This window comes from Symphalangus syndactylus, chromosome 14, assembly GCF_028878055.3.
Source record: "Symphalangus syndactylus isolate Jambi chromosome 14, NHGRI_mSymSyn1-v2.1_pri, whole genome shotgun sequence".
NCBI lineage: Eukaryota > Metazoa > Chordata > Mammalia > Primates > Hylobatidae > Symphalangus > Symphalangus syndactylus.
The window spans coordinates 30,731,611-30,751,677 of record NC_072436.2 but is presented as its reverse complement, the minus strand read 5'-3'; the positions used below and the strand labels follow the sequence as shown (position 1 = coordinate 30,751,677).

Genomic DNA, 20,067 nt, shown 5'->3' with positions numbered 1-20,067 from the left:
TAAGTGATCTTAGTCCAGTACTTATGATACAGCTATTGCAAGTTTCTGGAGAAGTTCCCTGAGAACCTTTTTCAAACTCTGATGGAATCACAAGTGGCATAATAATGATGATGAACAAGGAAGTTCTGTAGGAAAGCTGGATACTCAGTCATGAAGTCATTGTAACATGATAGTGACAGGTACTGGGTAAGACTGCATCGAGAATTTCCATTATAACATGGGCATGCTGGTAGACATACGCTGATAGATCAAGGAAGGCACATAAAATTATAGCTGTTCCATTATGTAACTTTTAAAACATGACAAAAATGCTGGGGAAATCACAACAGAGACATGAATCTAGCATGCATCAAGCAGAAGTGAAGGATACTCCTTAAACAAAGATCTCAAGCCAACTATGAGCCAAGAAGCAAGAGTTAATTAGGGCCTTCAGTCCTGAAGGTCACAGAGCCCTTATAAATCTAAAAATAAAAGAACAATAGTTCCCAGACAAATCACTCAAGTTAATTTATTCCTTTGAGGATCAGTCTTTTCAGTCATTTCTTGTGACAAAGGTAAAATTCAGTAGCAAAGAAAAGGTTACACGGTACTAATTTGTTGAAGTGGACGAATAAGTCCTAGAAACGTGAAATGCTGTTTTCCAGCCATGCTGTTTCTGATACAGTTGAGACTAAAACCAGGAATTCTGTCTCTACCCCATAGTCTTTTCACCATTTAGTTTACTAACCTTACATTAGCAATGAACAAAAGGAGTAGTGGTGGGGACTGCAAAATCCCCACCTCTAAACCCATGATGTTGATAGGCAAGATTCCCTTTGAGTTGCCTCTAAGGGGCACTTTAGCTTCATATCAGCTATTGAGCACAAGGTAGAAGAAGGTAAGAAGCTCCCCTGCCTGTGATACCTCAGCTGGTATCATCTTTATAGTTTGCTGTTTCTAGAAAAAGTATTCCCATCCTGCATGTCCTGCTACTTTCAAAACATTGGATTGCTTTCTGCTGTCTGTATTAGACCTTGTAGTAGGAACATTTTCCTTAAAAAATCCCTTGGCCAATTGGAATTGCATGAAAACAGAAAAAAAAGATTCTATTCCAGGATAGTAATCATAACCATAGTCTTCTAGATTCACTCATTAATGATCTTTGCCTCCAGAGTTCTAGCATGAACAAATTAGGGCAGAGAAGGCAAAATAAGTCAAGCATCCTCTAGAGCAAAAAGGGAGGCAATGGTAGTCAGAAAATAGGAATTGATGATTTGGTGTGTGGCCCCTCTGACAAGCACACACAATAAGGTGACTCCTAACCGAGAATGTCATCCCACCTGTACATTCAATATTTATGAATTAGGAAGGACAGAGAAAATGCACAGGCGTTTGAGGTAGATTGGAGGATTTTTCATCAAATAGTCATTTCCTCCCCATCCTCACCTCCATGAGAAGAGAATATTTTCCTATTCCATTGCTATTGGGCTTTGGCTAAAGGAATGTTAAGGAATATGATGTGAGTAGACATTTGGAATGTGCTTACTTAGTTGGGCTTCTCCTCCGTGCTACTGCCTTCTGCCATAAGAGTCACAAATAACCTACTGGTCCAAAAAGAAAGAAAGGCATATGGAGCACACCTGAATCTGAGCTGGAGCTGAAGCCAAGCACAGCTAAGTTAAGCCTAGTCAGCCAGCTCTCAACCAAACCATCAACACATGATCAAGAAGTATATGTCCGCTGTTGTATGTTGCATGCCACTGAGATTTTGCTATTAACTGTTAATCAGCAATAGCTAACACAATGGTATCAAATAGACTTTTGTTTAAATTGAAGCCCTGCCATTCAAGAATTTATCATATACTCTGGGCCAGGCATTGTTCTAGGCAGCAGGGCTACATCAGTGGACAAAACCAGCAAAAATATCTGCTGTCTCAGCAGAGATCACATTCTGGAGGGAAAGACTGAAAATAAACAAATAAGGAAAGTATACTGAAAAAAAAAATTGAAGCCCTGCAATTTATTAGCTCTGTGATATTGTCCAATTGCCTGCCCTTTCTGAGTCCCAGTTTCCTCAAATGAAAAATCAGGAAAATAAGGATTTCATAGGCTTATTGTGAGGATTAAATAACTTAATGGATAGAAAGCATGCTAACATTCCTGGAAATATTTGTTATCATTGTTATTGTCATTATTTTCTCAAATTTAAATTTTCTTTTTTGGCAATTCTTTATCTCTGAAGTAACAGGTAAACACTCATTAAAATAGAGATCCAGATTTACACTCCTCTATGTGGAACAACCAAATTGACACAAACGAGAAAACAAGAAAACAAATCAAGTGTGCAGTCTCACGAGCCCTTCATCTTTCTGAGGATAAAATGATATATAGTCTCAATTCCATCTGTGCAATTAATACAGTCTGTTTGCCCACAAAAGAAAATTTACATAAAGCAAATAAATTTCTTCTCACTGATTTGAAGTCAAAGTAAAAAAATCATATTTTACTTACCTTTGGTAGAGAGACTTAGAATACAGACTGGATACAGTCAAAGAGTGAAAAACGAGATTGTAAATAACAAAAGACAACAAGTTTGTCTTCTTCCATACAGCACAATGTTACAAGCCTATGAGAAAGCTCCTAGAATTTTAATTTCTGAGGAGAGTTTCTTCGTGAAAAGTTTTATCTGGGCACAGTGGCTCATGCCTGTAATCTCAGCACTTTGGGAGGCCACAGTGAGTGGACTGCTTGAGCCCAGAAGTTTGAGACCAGCCTGGACAACATAGTGAGACCCAATATCTACAAAAAATACAAAACTTAGGTGGGCATGGTGGCACAATATTGTAGTCCCAGCTACTCAGGAGGCTGAGATGGTAGGATCACTTGAGCCCAGCGAGGTCAAGGCTTCAGTGAGTCATGATTGTGCCACTGCACTCCAGCCTGAGCAACAGGATGAGATCCTTTCTCAAAAAAAGAAAAAAAAAAAAAAAAGACAGAAAGAAAAGTTTTAAATTGTGTTTCCATGTAAGGTAATAATATAGCCCACCTGGTAATACTTCAGATAATTTCATATTCTTTCTGTGGTGGTTAAGAAAGAGGCACAGGCCAGGATGCTATCGGCCATTTGTCACTCATGATAGAAAATACAAAACCTGACGGAAAAGAAAGTCAGAGCAAAATGTGCTCCTCTATGAAGCAGCCAAGGGTTAAGGGGCTTGTTTCCTTGGACAGTGTCCTGATAAGTAGAAGCTGACTCGAGTTCCCATACCCCAAGGAATGCCTTCAAATGCCAGATATGTTAATGTAATGCAATGCATCGTTCACTGCAGAAATTCTCCTTCTCAAACCTTCCTGGAAAATGTCTTTGGAATTCTCTGCCTCACCTTTCTAAGTTATCTCCATTCTTTCTACTGTTCTATAGCAGCACGATAGTCCAGGATGCTTTCCAGTTGCCAAGGGGACCACCCAAACCTGCTTTCTCTCCACGAAGCTCCAGGTTCAGATTCTCCTCATGAATTTTTTTCTTCACCAATACTGAGCACTACTGCCATCAAACTCCACAAAGCTTTATTATATGATAGGCTAGCTTTAGTTGATACAAAATTCAGAAGAAGCGAATGACTGATAATGCCTGTCATTATCAGAGAGCTGTGGAGATAATTCACCTACTTCTGCACGTATGATGTTGAGTCAGTTACATTACCTAAGCTTCAGTTTCATTGTTTGTAAAACAAGGATGGTGATAACATTATATTATTAAAATATTTGTTCTGATAATTGGTGGAATAACTGCACATGCAAAAGTGATGGTTTTTCTTCTTTGCAATGTTGTCTACATGAGTATCATCCTAAACTTCAAGACACCAATTAGGGTAGGGATGCCACTGGAAATCTCACAAGACAAGATGCCTGAAAAAACAGATTTACTGAGAAAGGGAGAGAGATGAGATAAGGTGAATTTTCTAAATTTCTCCAGCATTTCAAGAATCAAGTCTGAAAACCTTGAATTGCTTTTTTCTCTGCCTTTTTTGCATTTATTTCTTTAAATTTCTCCCCTATTTAGGGTAGGTGGCAGGTATTATTAGTAACATTAAATTGTTTTTTCCATGAGTAAAATAATACTGGCTAATGACCTTTTACTATTACCACCCACTTATAAATGAGGGAACTACAGCATAAAACAGTTAAGAAAGTTGCTCATGGTCATAAAAGTTGAACTTTGGCTGGGTGCGATTGCTCATGTCTGTAATCTTAGTACTTTGGGAGGCTGAGATGGGAAGATTGCTTGAGTCCAGAAGTTTGAGACTAGTCTGGGCAACAATGATGAAACCCCATCTCTACAAAAAAAAAAAAAAATACAAAAATTAGCTGGGCGTAGTGGCGCACACCTGTAGTTCTACCTACGCCGGAGGCTGAGGTGGGAAGATGGCTTGAGCCCAGGAGGCAGAGGCAGAGCCGAGATCATGCCATTGCACTCCAGTCTGGGTGTTAGAGTAAAACCTCATCTAAAAATAAATAAAAAAACTTGAACCTAAATTGTCTGGACATCAGAGTTTATGCTCAAAACCACTCTGGAGTACTGCTTCTAGAGAAGAATCCTAAGGCTTAGTTACACCCTGGAGCTTCTGAATCATGGGAGGAAATAGAGGTAAGGACACAAATAAAAAAATGAGGAGCCAGCCATTTCTGAAGAATGAGAAAGGAAGAGGCAAGAGAGAGATATAAAGGAATGTTAGACTAGATGAGGGAGACACCAACAGCACGTGTTCTAATACATATGTGGGGCTCATGGGCAATGTGGCTGCTTTTCCTGGTGAGACAGAGCAAGTCTTGAGGTCAGTTTCCCCAAGTTACCATTGGTCTTACGTGGTAAGAGTCGGATGCTGACTATAAAGCTGGGCCAGCTAGTGAGCAACACAGGGGCCTGGCAAAGTCAAGAGAAGAAATCTGTGAGGTGTAATGCAAAGTAGACAAAATTTTGGCCCAGTGACCTCAGCCCCCTTGTGTTGTGCTTATAAATATCTTACATTACAAGATCAAGGGGATTTTACAGATGCGATTAAGTTTACCAATCAGTGGCCTTTAAAAAAGGGAAATTATCCTGAATTATCTGGGTAGAACCAATGTAATCACATGAGCCCTTAAAAAGCAGATCTTTTGGCCAGGCACGGTGGCTCATGCCTGTAATCCCAGCACTTTGGGAGACCAAGGCGGGAGGATCACGAGGTCAGGAGTTCAAGACCAGCTGGCCAACATGTAGAAACCCCATCTCTACTAAAGATACAAAAAAATTAGCCAGGTGTGGTGGTGGCCACCTGTAATCTCAGCTACTCGGGAGGCTGAGGCAGGAGAATTGTTTGAACCCGGTAGGCAGAGGTTGCAGTGAGCCGAGATCATGCCATTGCACTCCAGCCTGGGTGACAGGGCGAGACTCCATCTCAAAACAAAAACAAAACAAAAACAAACAAAAAAAATCAGATATTTCTCCTGGCTATCGGTGGAAGAGAACATGATAGAGATACAGCAGAAGGGGATATAGGACGGGTAGGGCTAAGGGAAAAGGCAGAGGGATTTGAATTGAGAAAAACTTAACCTAGTTGCTAGATGGGCCACATAAAAAGCATGGAAAAGAATGTGGGTGGCCTCTGGGAGCTGAATGAGTTCTGGCTGAAAGTCAGCAAAGAAATGGAGGTCTCAGTTCCACAACCACCTGTAACTGAATTCAGTCACCAACCTAAATGAGGTGAGAAGTGGATTCTTCCCCAGAGCCTCCAGTAAGGAACACAGCCCTATGAACACCTTGATTTCAGCCTTGAGAGATCCGAAGAAGGACACCAAGCCATGTTTGCCTAAACTTCTGACCTTCAAAAACTAAGTAGTAATACCCTGGTAAGTTACCACATATGGAGTTTGGTAACTTTTTTACTGACTGTATCAGACAGTCATGGAGGAAGGCACTAACACATGCAATAGGAAACAAATACAAATAGTTTTCAGATTTGTGTGTCCATGACAACCACCTACAGGCCATGCTAACACACAAATTCTGGGACCCACCCGAAGAGTTTCTGATTCATTAGGTCTGGGGTGGGTTGGAGAATTTTCATTTGTGACAAGTTTGCAGAGGATGCTGCTGCTGCTAGTCCAGAAATGATACTTTAAGAACCACTGTTGTAATCAGGAACCATCACCACACATGCCAGTGGGGGAGTAGTTATCAGGAAGATATGGGATATCTCTGCTCAGACCAGATGACCAGTAGGAACAACGCCTCTTTATTTGGGGACCATAAAACTAAGCCTTCCAAATATGTTATCTGAACTATGACAGTGGTTCTAATTTTCTGTTAATTTTTTTTTGAGATGGAACCTTGCTCTGTTGCCAGGCTGGAGTGAAGTGGCACGATCTAGACTCACTGCAACCTCCGCCTCCCCATTTCAAGCGATTCTCCTGCCTCAGCCTCTCGAGTAGCTGGGACTACAGGCATGCACCACCATGCCCAGCTAATTTTTGTATTTTTAGTAGAGGCAGGGTTTCACCGTGTTGGCCAGGATGGTCTCGATCTCTTGACCTCATGATCTGCCCGCCTTGGCCTCCCAAAGTGCTGGGATTACAGGCATAGCCACCGTGCCCAGCCTGTTAATTTTTTTTTTTAAAGTACCTCTAGGATGTGGATACCCTATTGTAAGAGGGGCTATTTTCTGGAGCTGAAGAGAGTATCTGTGTGTATGTATCACAGATAGGAGCAGAAGTTGAGGAATAAAAACCCGGAGAAATCTTTTGTCTTATTATATACATATCCCTAGAGAGTAAAAGGCACCCTGGCTCCCACCAGAATACACTCTTCCATGACAACACCATGTCCAAATGGAGGTGGGAGGAAGATGGCATTTGTCACTCTTCCTGGTGCTACCATGTGTATGAAAATTGCCTGGTCTGGTGGCCAAACTATGGGAAAGCCCTGCTTCTTATCTTTCTCCATTAACTCTGCTCAATCTAAGCTCATTTCCCCTAACTTTGACTATAACGAGATAGTATATCATCCATCACTATTCTTTACACAATAACCATTCAAAGCCCTGGCTCAGTGAACTGAGAGGTGACCCAAGATGCAAGCTGCTGCTGTAATTACAGGATCTGTCACCCCTTTTATTCAAAATTGCAGTGATATGCAATGTCTAAGTAGTTTTTGCTATTTGCAGTGAAGGCAGGGTGGGGTGCGGGTATTTCTGCTATTGCTAAAGTATAGTTTAGCACTTTCCTCAAATATTACAATATTTGCAAGACTTCTATTCTTTGTAAACCCATACCTTTTAACAAAACACTCAAAGAAATGCTGCTGAACAAAAATATCATTCTAATAATTTGAAAATATTACCATAATAATACTCAATGTCAAAGCATAAATGCCTATTAAAGAATGCCTTAATAAACTTATCAAACTATTATACCCTTCTCAGAATCTCCTTTTTCTTCTACCCAAATAAACAAAATGTTACCACAAAACTATATATAAAGAAAGCTCCAAAGCCTCAAGTCTTTCAAGGTGGTAAGTTGAGACTAATAATATATGGCCTAGACTTTGCTGATTAAAAAGAAATAACCATGTCCATATCTCACTGAAATGGGTTTTTATACTTACAATAGCACACTCATAAAATTTAATACTCTGTGCCAATTTTATAGAAATTCACCACTCCTGGAGTATGCTAATACAAAGCCAGTAATTTGAAATTGAAAATAAAATTTAGTATCTGTCAAATTCATTTCCTTGCTTTTCACTGCATTCATAGTCTTATCATTTTAATTCATTTTGGAAACATACACAGACTCAGTCTACTCCTAAATTATGGGTTGTTTTCCACTTGAGTGTGAACCTATGTGATATCCAGGTAAGTAGTGCTTACTCTATATGCCATGTGAGGTGTCCAGTGTCCCATCAAGGACCCAAATTGTCTAAATGAAATTTCTTGACCAACGGTTAACATTGTTCAACTTGCTTATTATCCTTCAGCAACACCGCAATTCAGATTTGGACAGTAGATTCCCAAAACTGAAAATCAGAACTGTTAGTATTCCAGGTAACATATCTTGAGGAATTATCTTTATAGTCCAAAAGTAACTTTAAATTATTTAATAGGAACATAGCTTCTTTGGCAATTAATTTATTCTTTGTTCTCCTGCCTATAAATTAGAATTTCATGTGCAATAACTATATATCTCAAATCTTCACCAGAATCTCATCATTTCATATTTAGATTATAGCAAACTAGCCACCAAACTGCCTTCCTTTAGTCTCACTGTAAAATTTAGCCCAAACTAATTATCCTAAACATTGCTTTTCTAGAAAACCAAAACAACTGCTTAATTCTCTTTTCCAACAAGCCCCAACTCCTCTTTGTAACCAGTCAGATATTCCACTTTCTGACCCTGCTCTATTGGATCTTATTTCTTTAACAAAAGTTTTCTACTCTGATCAGGGTATAACATTACAACACATGGTTCATGCCTCTTCCTAAAGTTTCTATCTGGGACACCTTCCTTCTCATCCTCCAATATCCAAATACTGACATCCTCAACCTGAATCTTCATAACCCCTGAATCAAGACTGTATTTACAGTCAGTAACAGAAGATCTTAAAATTTTTCTTAACTGGCTTATTAAGAAATTGCCATTAGTTTGACATAACTCACCAGGTTATAAACTCATTAAGACATAAATTCAGCTTTTCATTTATTTTCTCTCATCTGCAGCATATAGTAGAGAGTTAGGCCCTTCATAAATGTTGTTGATTAAATGTAAACATATGAAATATCCAAATATTTATTTGTACTTTTCAAGTAACAATTCTTTATATTTTCAATTGTGGGTCTATTTCCTAGAGAATAATAGCTTTTAAAATATCTTTCAGACATATTTTTAGACATATTCTTATTCAGTACTTACCCAGACCCTGAAAACACATGACATCTTGGTATTATTTAGAGAACATAATTTATATTTCAGGTTTACTTTTATTTATGTATTTTAGAAAAATGTATAGTACATATTAGAACAGGATACTAGCTTATTTAACATGTGTTAAATTGTACCCCATTTTTGTTCAGGAAAAAGTAACTTTGAGACCAGTGATATTTGATTCAGTTCTGATTTCCACATGAGTAACTTTGTGCAAAGTATAGTTCAAGCTCTACAGATTAGCCCACAATGCCTCCTAGGAAGTCTTCCTTCTCACTGACTCAATTGCATTTTGTCTTCAAGACCCTCTCAGGTCCCAACCTCTTAATGAAGTCTCCCTGTTTACACAAGCCCTAGTGACTTTTCTTTTCTCTGAATTCCATTAGTATTTAGAATGACTTTAAGTCAATTCTAATTCAAATACATGATTTAAATACAAGTTGCCTGTGTTGTTATCTATTTGATTTACCTAAGTTTTGTGCCTTCTAATGCATTCAGGAACAGAGGCTCTTTACTTTCACAATGATTAGCAGTGTTGGGCATTACTCAAAATGCTATGAGTACTCATGGGCTTGATTCTTTGCCAAGTTCAAGTTTCTCTCTCTCTCTCCACACACACACACACACACACACACACACACACACACACGCACACATTATAGTTAAAATATAACACAAATGTTCTGATGCAGGAAGGAGATTTTTTACTGAATGCACCACTTTAGCTGCTACAGACCTGGAAAAATAAGTGTTCTCCTTCAGAATGCCTTCTATATTCTCTTTTTTAAATGTAGCTTTTATTTTGTTACTAGAGTCATTTGAGTTATACTAAAACTAATCCTTTTGAACCCAACCCAGATTTCCTACAATAGTTACCACAATATAATTTGAATCCCATTCAACAAGGTGTTAAAAACCCTCAAATTATAACAGTCATAAAAGAGTTAATTTTTAAAGTAATTTTCATAATAAGATATCTTTACTTAAAAGTTAGACAACCAATTTTAAACGAAAAAAAACTTTTAATGAGGACTTATGTCCAGAATGCATTAGAAACTCAAATTTAATTACAGTGTTTTTAAATAATCAATATAAATAAATTTTACTTTTAATGCAAGAGTCTAATGCTTCTCAATTATTTCTTTGAAAGGCTTTGATATTCTAGCCAAAAAGTACAATCCCATAATGCATTATTAAATAAAAGTTTTCTGTCTCTTCCTTCATTCAGTTATCCATCCATCATTCATTCAATGCCTATATACTAACTACCCACTGTGTGCAAGCTCCAGTTAGGTGATGTGGGAAACATTAAAGTGAATTAGACATGCTTAATATTGATTAGAGAGATGAGCTTTGTTCTGACTCATCAGATTGTAAAAGCAGGAACCATTCACCAAGAGGGGAGCCCTCACAGAGTGAGCTCTGCTGGGGATGGGCATCTCTGGGACCATTAAACCATTTCATTTCAACTTGGCATTTAGATCAGGCAGTAGACAGGTAACAAACGGCAACTCCGAATTTTGAATGTATTGATGGAGCCATATTAAGTATTTTGTGCAACAGAGTAATGGGAAAATAATCAATGATCTTTTGAATTGCTGCCAGAAAAAATGCAGAAACAAATTAACCAAGGCTATGAAAAGGCATCCAAGTAACTCTAGGATGGAGAGTCAAGGAGACAAAGTAATCACGATATAAAGAAAGAAATGCAGATATTTAAGAGCTATTTTCAACAGTTAAGTGGTTATACAAATACTTAATTAGTACCTAAGGACTTGTATTTTTAAAGCAAGCTCTAGTGAATTATTATATTTTATTTTAAAAGTCGAAGTTAAATCCACACATGTGCTGGTGAGTTAAAAAGGAATTAAGTAGCAGAAACTCATAGGGAAATTATTTAAGCCTAATAGACCTGCCTCATGCAGTTTCCTGTGTCATAGACTGGCTGATTCACTGGATCTAAAGTAAACAGGTACTGCTTTGTGTCCGGTGGCAGCTACAGTAAATGAGAAATAATTCTCCTGCATTGTGTTAGCCTTGCCCCTTTCAATTGAATTATGAGTCTTGAAAGGTCATAACACATTACAGCAATTATATTTGCCTAGAAGTCTTTCACAGTGAAGATTGACATTTCAGCACAAGTTGTGTTCAGCATATATACTCCTTAGTAAATCATCTTATTAAGCTTTTGATACAGAAAATCATATGTAAAAAAGAGAAACAATAACCTAGCTTTCCTTCTGGTCATCTGTGGGATTTAATTTTGTATTTATGAGCCAAAAAATACCTCAGGTAACATGCTTCTGTAAATATAAAAAAAGGAATCTACCATGGCTTTAGGAAATGCAAATGAGGCCTGTTAATTTTGTACATCTCAAGATAGTATATTTAATTTTGTACATCTCAAGATAGTATAATCCTTTCCATTAATTTCATGATATTTACATTTCAACAACAACGATTTCACTGAACACTACAGGTCATTGGCCAAAGTTTATTATAATTATCAATAGTTTCATGTTGCTATCATCAAGTCCTGGTATGCTGGAGTGAATGGAAGTCCTTGGTCAATCACTGAAAGTGACAACATCTGTATCAGACAGTCATGGAGGAAGGCACTAACACATGCTGAGTGCGCTGTCTCGGCAGTTACTGTTCAGGCACTTGACCTATGTTACCTTATGCTACATTCACACTGCTGTCAGGTCAATAGTGATAGTATCCCAATTTTACCCATAAGAGAGCTAAAGCTTGCTTTTCCAAGGTTAATGGAATTCAACCAAAGTTTGTTCCAAATCTGTTTTTTTCCAAGATACAATTCAACTTCCTGAAATGTGTTCAATATGTTATTTCACGGGTGGTAAGTCTTGTGGGGCTGAACAGGCTAAGAAAATACACAGCTTCAAGAAACTTCACAGAAATATGTGGATAATAAATCCTTAATGTATTGTTTAAGGTAACTGAGTGTTTAGGGACCATTTTTGACCTTTCTGTTTGTCAGAGAAGACTAGACCTTTCTAACATGCATCTCTTGATACCACTCTGGAGATAAAAATGAACAGATAAGGGATCTAATCCAATACGGAAGGTCTTTGTTTCCTGAAAGTCCAAAACACCATCAAATAGCTCAATACATGTGGGCACCAGCCATAATCATTCTAAGGTGGCTAGAATCACCTCAGGTGACACATCTACAAATGTATGAAACCATCTGTTTCTACCCTTAACTCCTTCCCAATTGCCTTATTAGAAGATAGGGCTTGGTTCTTCTTTCCTGCATCCCATCCCTTCCTGCCTCCTGACTGAGGCCTCACTCCATCAATTTTACTCTCTCTTCTGTATCCTCAATTTCACCCCTTTTCTGGCTCTTTCCAGGCAGTGGAAAGTATTGTCCAATTAAAAAAGTAAAATACAAAATAAAAAATACATATATCCTTCACCATCCTACTCCTCACTTGACATTCTATACTTCCCTTCTCTTCACAGCCTAGCTTCTTGAAAGGGTAGTCTATAATGCTTGTTCCACTTCCTCACTACCTACTCATTCCCCATCCCACAACAATCTGGCTTCTGCCCTCGCCATTCCACTGAAATTAGCCTTGCAAAATTACAAATGATCTTCTAGTTACTTAATTCAATGGACATCATGTGATTTCCCAGCTTATACACTAAAATTAGAAAGATGTGGAGAAGATTATCATGGTCTCGGGGAAGAATGACAAGCAAATTTATGCAGCATCCAATATTTTTATAGTATGAACTCATTTTGTTATATATAGACATATATCTGGATATAGAGAATATATTTGCATATAGAAAAAGTCTGGATAGATATACATCAAAATCTTAACAGTAGTTATGCTGGGCAGTGGGATTTAGGGTGATTCTTATTCAAAATTATATATATTTTTCACCTTATACATTTATATATATTCTAGTTACATAATGATCACACATTCCTTATCTAAATAAAAATCAATAAGTAAATCATCTCAAAATACCCAGGGTCCTCTTTTAAAATCTTATTTGATCACATAGAAATATTTGGCAATGTTGTTGTTTCTTTTGTGTCAAGAATAGAATACTACACACTCCTGGTCTTCTTGTACCCTCTCAACATCTTATTCTTAGTCGTCTTTGTACCCTCTTCTAGACCCATGCCCTTCATGTTTCTGCTTTGGGCTCCATCACTGTGTCTCATCTCTGTCTGCTCTAGTGCCGGTGTGGTCTCATTCATGTCAGTGTCTTACTTTATGCTGAAAACTCCCACATCTATTTCTTTTCTTTTTCTTTCTTTTTTGAGACGGAGTCTCGCTCTGTCGCCCAGGCTGGAGTGCAGTGGCGCGATCTCGGCTCACTGCAAGCTCCGCCTCCCGGGTCCACGCCATTCTCCTGCCTCAGCCTCCTGAGTAGCTGGGACTGCACTACAGGTGCCCGCCACCACACCCAGCTAATTTTTTTTTTTTTTTTTTTTTGTATTTTTAGTAGAGATGGAGTTTCAGTGTGTTAGCCAGGATGGTCTAGATCTCCTGACCTCGTCATCCACCTGCCTCAGCCTCCCAAAGTGCTGGGATTACAGGCGTGAGCCACCGCACCCGGCCCCCCACATCTATTTCTTTAGCTCAGTGCTCCTTCCTGGGTTCCAGCCTCCTATATACAACGAGTTACTAGGTTTCCAAGAACTTCAAAATGAACAGGCTTAAAAGTGAACTCATCTTTCCACAACATTGGTCCAACTCCTGTGGTCATATGTCAATGAATAGAACTATTATGTATCGGCCGGGCACAGTGGCTCATGCCTGTAATCCCAGCACTTGGGGAGGCTGAGGCAGGCTGATCACCTGAGGTCAGTAGTTTGAGATCAGCTTGGCCAACATGTTGAAATCCTGTCTCTACTAAAAATACAAAAATTACCCGGGCGTGGTGGCAGGCGCCTGTAATCCCAGCTACTTGGGAGGGTGAGGCAGGAAAATTGCTTGAGCCTGGGAGGCAGAGGTTGCAATGAGCTGAGATCACGCCACTACACTCCAGTCTGGGCGACAAGAGTGAAACTCCATCTCGGAAAAAAAAAAAAAAAAAAAAAAGAAGAAGAACTATCATGTCAAGCCCTGACAGCAGAAATGCAGTAGTCATTTTTTTTTTCTTTTTTCCGTGACAGAGTCTAGCTCTGCCACCCAGGCTGGAGTGCAGTGGCGCGATCTCGGCTCACTGCAAGCTCCGCCTTATGGGTTCACGCCATTCTCCTGCCTCAGCCTCCCGACTAGCTGGGACCACAGGCGCCCACCACCGCGCCCAGCTAATTTTTTGTATTTTTTAGTAGAGACAGGGTTTCACTGTGTTAGCCAGGATGGTCTCAAATTCCTTTCCTTTCTCACCTCCTACAATAAAAAGTTCAAGTCTAATAAATTCTATCAGCACCTGATTGACAACCATCTCTTCTTTCTCTCTCCACCACCGCTGCCTTAATCAAGGCTCTTGGCATTTTTTTACTAGATTATTGAAAGAGCCTCTTGGCTGGTCATGTTGCCTTCAATCTTAGCCCCTCTAATCCCTTCTTTATCCCACAGCCATAATGGTTTTCACAAATACGAATGACATCATGTCACTGTCCAATCGAATAGCCTCTGATGACTCCCACTGCCTAAGAATAAAGTTCTAAATATATTAAATCTCCCCCAGTACAGTCCCATTACTCAGTATTTGCTAACTGTGCATCTTAAGTCTTTGTGAACTCTAGACCTAGTGAACTGCTAGCTGTTCTCCAGACATCCCATATTCTCCCACTCCTCTAAGACTTTTCTTGTGTCATTCCTTCTAAGCCTTTTCTTGTGTCATTCCTTCCAAGACTTTTCTTGTGTCACTCCTTCCATAGGCCAGCTTCATCCCTGTTTTCCTTACTTGACTTACTTTGGTTATGTTTTCAGACTCAACTCAGGCATCACTTCTTGACCTGTTCAGTGTCACCCTCGATCTTAAGAGGACACAATGCTTCCCTCGATTGTGCCATAAATCTCACTCTGTTTTAATTGTTCGGCTCATTCTCTTTCACACTAGAATACTTAGATTCTTGAGGATGGAACAGTGAATTTAATATGTTTGCATAAACACATAAGTAAATGATTGGCATTAAAGGAGCAGCCCCTTCCAAACTGAACGAATTATATGAGGAAGATGAAAACAAGGTCTCATGAACAAACCTGTCCACAAAATAGTATAGTATCATTCTCCAAAAGTCACTACAATAAATAGAGCTGCATCTAAAGGTATTTGTTCAACCCCAGTACTGACAGCTTAAACAGCTCAACATTCAGGAATAGCTCCAGGAAAAAAATCAGAACTTGAGTCAGAGCCATCCCTACTGATAAGCATAAGGTCTCTTGCAGCCATTTTGCTGCAGGAATACCATGATGTAATTCAGGGAAAACAGCAAAACAAAGTGGGAAAACCAGCTTCTAGTTATATCTGTACCTCTCAGCCACCAAAATTATTCTCTTGACAAATCACCTGCTTCATCTGAAATTGTAGGGCAGCAACTTTATGAGCTTAAAAGAATCCATTGGTCTTCTGTATTCCCTTTAGCACTAAAATGATTATATCATTTCAGTGAAAATGCTTTTCAGCAAATTATTTTCAACTCTTATAAATCAAATTCTATACTATGTATGATTAGCTGGGGCTTATTTGAGAGGTTCCTTAAGGACTGCTAAGTGATGTTTGTTAAGCAAGTTCAAACACTCTTTCATATACTGGTTTTACTGACCTCGCAGAAGGTGAGCATAGGCTCTGCAATGGTTCTTCAATAATAGAGATAGAAGACCTGTCATCAGTGGGTAGAATGTTGGTCTACACTCCTCCCTCTCCTCTGACCAAAGATAGGTGGAATGAAATGCTTCCTTTGACTAGTTGGGAAACAGAGGGAACAAATGGACTCAAATACTAAGACAGAATTATATTTGAGTGTAATTTAGTTAACATGGAAAACAATGCATCTCACAGACATCTTTCTTCACTCACCTCTCAAAGCCTCCTGCTCTTTCTTACCCTTGTAATCACAGCTCATTCAAATATTGGTCATCTACAGGTATGGGTTAAGGCTGAATCTGTCTCTCCAGGTTAAGGAGGAGAATCATAATTATCCTATGTAAAATATGTGGGATATTTTCCTTTTTCCATTTTTTAACTGAAGTTTGGAGATGCAGCCAAACAAGATGTGATAGCAACTCAGCTGGGGACTTCTGGGAAAGGTTTTCCTGGACTATATGGACATGTCCTTCTCCCCTGTGCACTGTTGTAACTAGGCATGACACTGTTGCATCTATCTGTGACTATGAGGGGAGATAATGACAACAACTGAGAATAACAGAGTAGAAGGATGGAAAGCACTTATATCTCTTATGACAATCATACATTAAATTAACCAAGACTGAAACAACCCTATCTTTAGAAACAGCAAATATGATTTCATATTATTTGCAGCCCCAAACCCTCCTAATACTACTGACTGTTTTTCAAATAGCATTCTTTGTGTTCAGATTGATGGACTTGTAGTACTTTTGAAGGGGCTGGCAAACTACAGCCCCCAGTGAAAATCTGCCCAGCACTCGCTATTGTAAATATAGTCTGTATTGGAACACAGCTACTCTTTTTCATATCATCTATACTCTAGTTGCTTTTTCACCACAATAGCTGAGTTGAGTAACTGAGACAGAGACTGTATGGCCCACACATATGAAATATTTATTATCCACCTCTACAGAAACATTTTGCTGCTTCCTATTATGTATCAGTGGATTTCAGGTGGGGGCTGTATTACTCACACAATATTCTCCAGGGGCCATTTTTGATGTCCCAATCATTGTGAAGTAATTAAAAGGCCAGCATTGTTTAATGGAGTGCAATGTTAAAGTCCCACATAATAACGGATATTCTCACTCAAAACACCAATAGTGATCCTACTGAGAAATACTACTCATAATCAATATAATAACCCATAACATAACTTGGGCCTTGGGCCACATGGATTGTTCTTTACATTATACCTACTACCATGGCAACTGTAGGTCTGGTAGATTTATTAGCATAGGTAAATGGCAATCTAGAAGCATCGCACTATAAAAAATATTATTGATCCTCATTAGCTATTTGTTGATAAACAGAAGAAATATATTTATTGTTACTTTAGAGGATTTTTTTTCATTAAAATTTTCTGGTTAGGGGTTTATTTAGACAAACTGAATACTCCAAGTTCTGTTCTAAAATACAAGTTGTTTATGCACACAATTTTTATCGAGGAATATTTTATTTTATACTCATGAATTTTAAGTGCTTTTTACTTCCAATTTTACACAGTGGTTATAATTTCTTTGGAGTTCTTTTTATGTTAAGCAGTATTTATAAATAATGATAATTATTTTGATTTCTGCTTTAATAAAAAGACCTTAAAATATTTTATTGGAATGAACTAAATTAGCCTCACTATGGAATTTGGATTTGAAAGAAAGACAAAAGATATGCATCTAAAACCACTGCGACTGTTTCACAATCAAGAAATATATACCCTTAAATATATAGTCTGCTAAAATATATGAAAATTACAGGGATTTTAAAATATGTAAATTGCCTTCATAGAACAATTTAAGGAATATAAAACAAATCTATCCTCAATGGAATAAACCGTAAGTCCAAAAAGTCATAATTCACCTAGAACTGTTATTTTTAGACGGAGCTTGCAATACTAATAACCACGAAGGCCAGAGTGAGGCATGCTTCAGTAAGACAACGGGGTGAAGGAGCAAGTGGTTTGGTCCTTTAGAAAATAATCAAATGGCACTTCAGCTTTTCAGATTTTAACTATGTACTTTTTTTCTGCTTTAGAAAGTACACATGGTGATAAGAGGAAGGCATTGGGTGCTCTAAACTTCGTGTTGCAAATATTATTCCAGTTTATTCAATCCTTTTTTGTACATGGAGAGTAAGCATTTCTTGTACATGTATAGAACAAAACCACCTAAAATTCTCCTAAACATTCAAGAAAGACATGCCCCCAACTTCTCCGTCTAAAACCTGTATGTTACATATACATATGACAATGAGTATGTAACAATCCCCTGGCTATTCAGCAAACAATAAATACTAAGGTACTTCTATCTGGGAGACACGTAGTGGTTTGTTGACACCGGGCAGTGTCAAAGTTCTTTCAGCGTGGGCCCCAAGTATGAATGATCCTCACATATGAAATGAGTGTAAAATATTCCTCAGTTGGGTATACAGAGAGGACCGATTCTAGAGAGCAAATCTCTGGCAGAGAGATTACATACAGGACTACACACCCAAGTAGAAAACTATTTGATTCAACAGACAGATAAAAGCAAAATCAGGAGTTACCACATAAGGCGTTCAACATTATGAGCACAGCACACAGAGGAAAGGAAAGCCTCCAAAATGACTGTGCTTAGAGAAAATGCTGAGCAAATATACTTGAGAAACTCTAGGACCTGATAAAATAAATGCAACAGAAAAAAAAATCTGCCAGGGGGCACGTAAAACAGGTTCCTGTGATCAATGAGAAAAGAACTCAGTAAGATAGACTTCACAATGAAGGGTTTCAACCAGCTTTCAGTGAAGAAGTGGAAATTGTTATCTAAATATACTATAGATTTTTCATACTTTATCTAGGTATGCATACAATAAAATGTACATTATTCTCAGTTTAAAGCACAAACTCAGTCATTTCCAAAAAAACGTCTATGTTGGTTGTAGACATAATTTGTAGGCCCACCCATATAGCATCGTTTAACGTGTGTGTCTGGAATTGATGGCTCCTACGTCACCATCACAATCAAGGTTCTAATGCCCAAAGGAGCAAAAGATACATAAATGACACCACGTTACAGCAAGACTTGGAATTACACAAAATAATTCACAATACTTGGAAGATAATTTTAAAATACAAATAAATAAAGTTATCCCAAATTCTTCTTTTAGCACTTTGGGTATTTTATGCTAGACTATTTGTTTCTGTGTCTTACATTATGTATACTGAAAGTTTTTCTTTATAATTGGGACCAGTGTACATACTGTTTTAAATAACCCATTTTTTCGGTCTCTTTTACGTAAATCAGATTTCAATGTCAATGTGTGTTTCTGTGTAAAAATATAGCTGCATCATAGACTATTAATATTTAATTTTCCTGCCCAATTCTCTGATGGTCTCCCACTGTTTTAAATGTTCTTGGAATTTAATTCACAGAGGTGACTAAGTAACAACACAAAGACGTCAATGCCATTAAAAGAAGTTCTGTTACTCACAGTTAGGAAATCTGTTACTCACAGTCCCCAACAGGAGGGGGCATGCTATGCCATGCCTTACAGTGCCACGTGGGGAAGCACCTGGGTGAGTGAAGGAGGTGGCAAGGGGAGAGCAGGTCCCAGGGTCTATACTGTGGTATGGCAGGAAGGAATGAATAAAGCAGGGTAGGTTAAGTGTGAGCAAGGTTAAGATTGGACAATCTGAATACTTTCAGCATGCTCTGAGCTGTAGAGGTGATCCTTGGTTGTCTGATACCTAGCCCTAGGATGATACAGGGCAGGGGAAATATTGGTTTAGGGTATAAGAGAGTTAAAGAAAGGAGCTGGCTGCTTTGACTAGGATATGGGCTTTGGATTTGTTGGTTTGCAAGTGAGAAGTGTGCTCCCAGGCAAGTTGTTTGATACGTTTGGAAATCTGCTAGCTCTGCAGGGACAGTCTCTCCAGGTTCAGCAAGGCACAAAGATGCCAAGACATCATAAAATTCAGAAAATTTAAAAAAACGTCATTAATACACCCATACAGATAGGTGCTCACCGAGCGTCCCTTCAGCATCCTTTCATCCCTCTCCCATCTATCAAGACATTGAGATCATAAATGCCTGTAGCACCTGGCTCCCACTCTTCCTTACCCCACCTACTTCTGGTGTTATTCTTGATGATCTCAGCATCCTTGTGTCTGAACATCTGACCCCCCAACCTGTCTGACCTTTCCTTTGCTCCATCTCAGCCACACATTCCCATAACCACATCCTAGGCCTACTAATCACCAGAACCAGCACCACCTCTAGAGAGCAGTGCTTGGGACCATGATGGCAAAGGTTT

General features: G+C 38.6%; 1 protein-coding gene and 1 non-coding gene across 10 annotated transcripts in view; one reads left to right on the top strand and one right to left on the bottom strand.

The window, feature by feature from the left end:
- The window catches only part of CTNNA2 (catenin alpha 2), a 1,423,217-nt gene that overhangs the window by 992,891 nt on the left and 410,259 nt on the right, over nt 1-20,067 (bottom strand). The gene's annotated exons all lie outside the window — the stretch shown is intronic.
- On the top strand, nt 12,586-12,687 carry LOC129463298 (U6 spliceosomal RNA). The gene has a single exon (XR_008651095.1). It is a non-coding gene; the product is annotated as a U6 spliceosomal RNA (small nuclear RNA).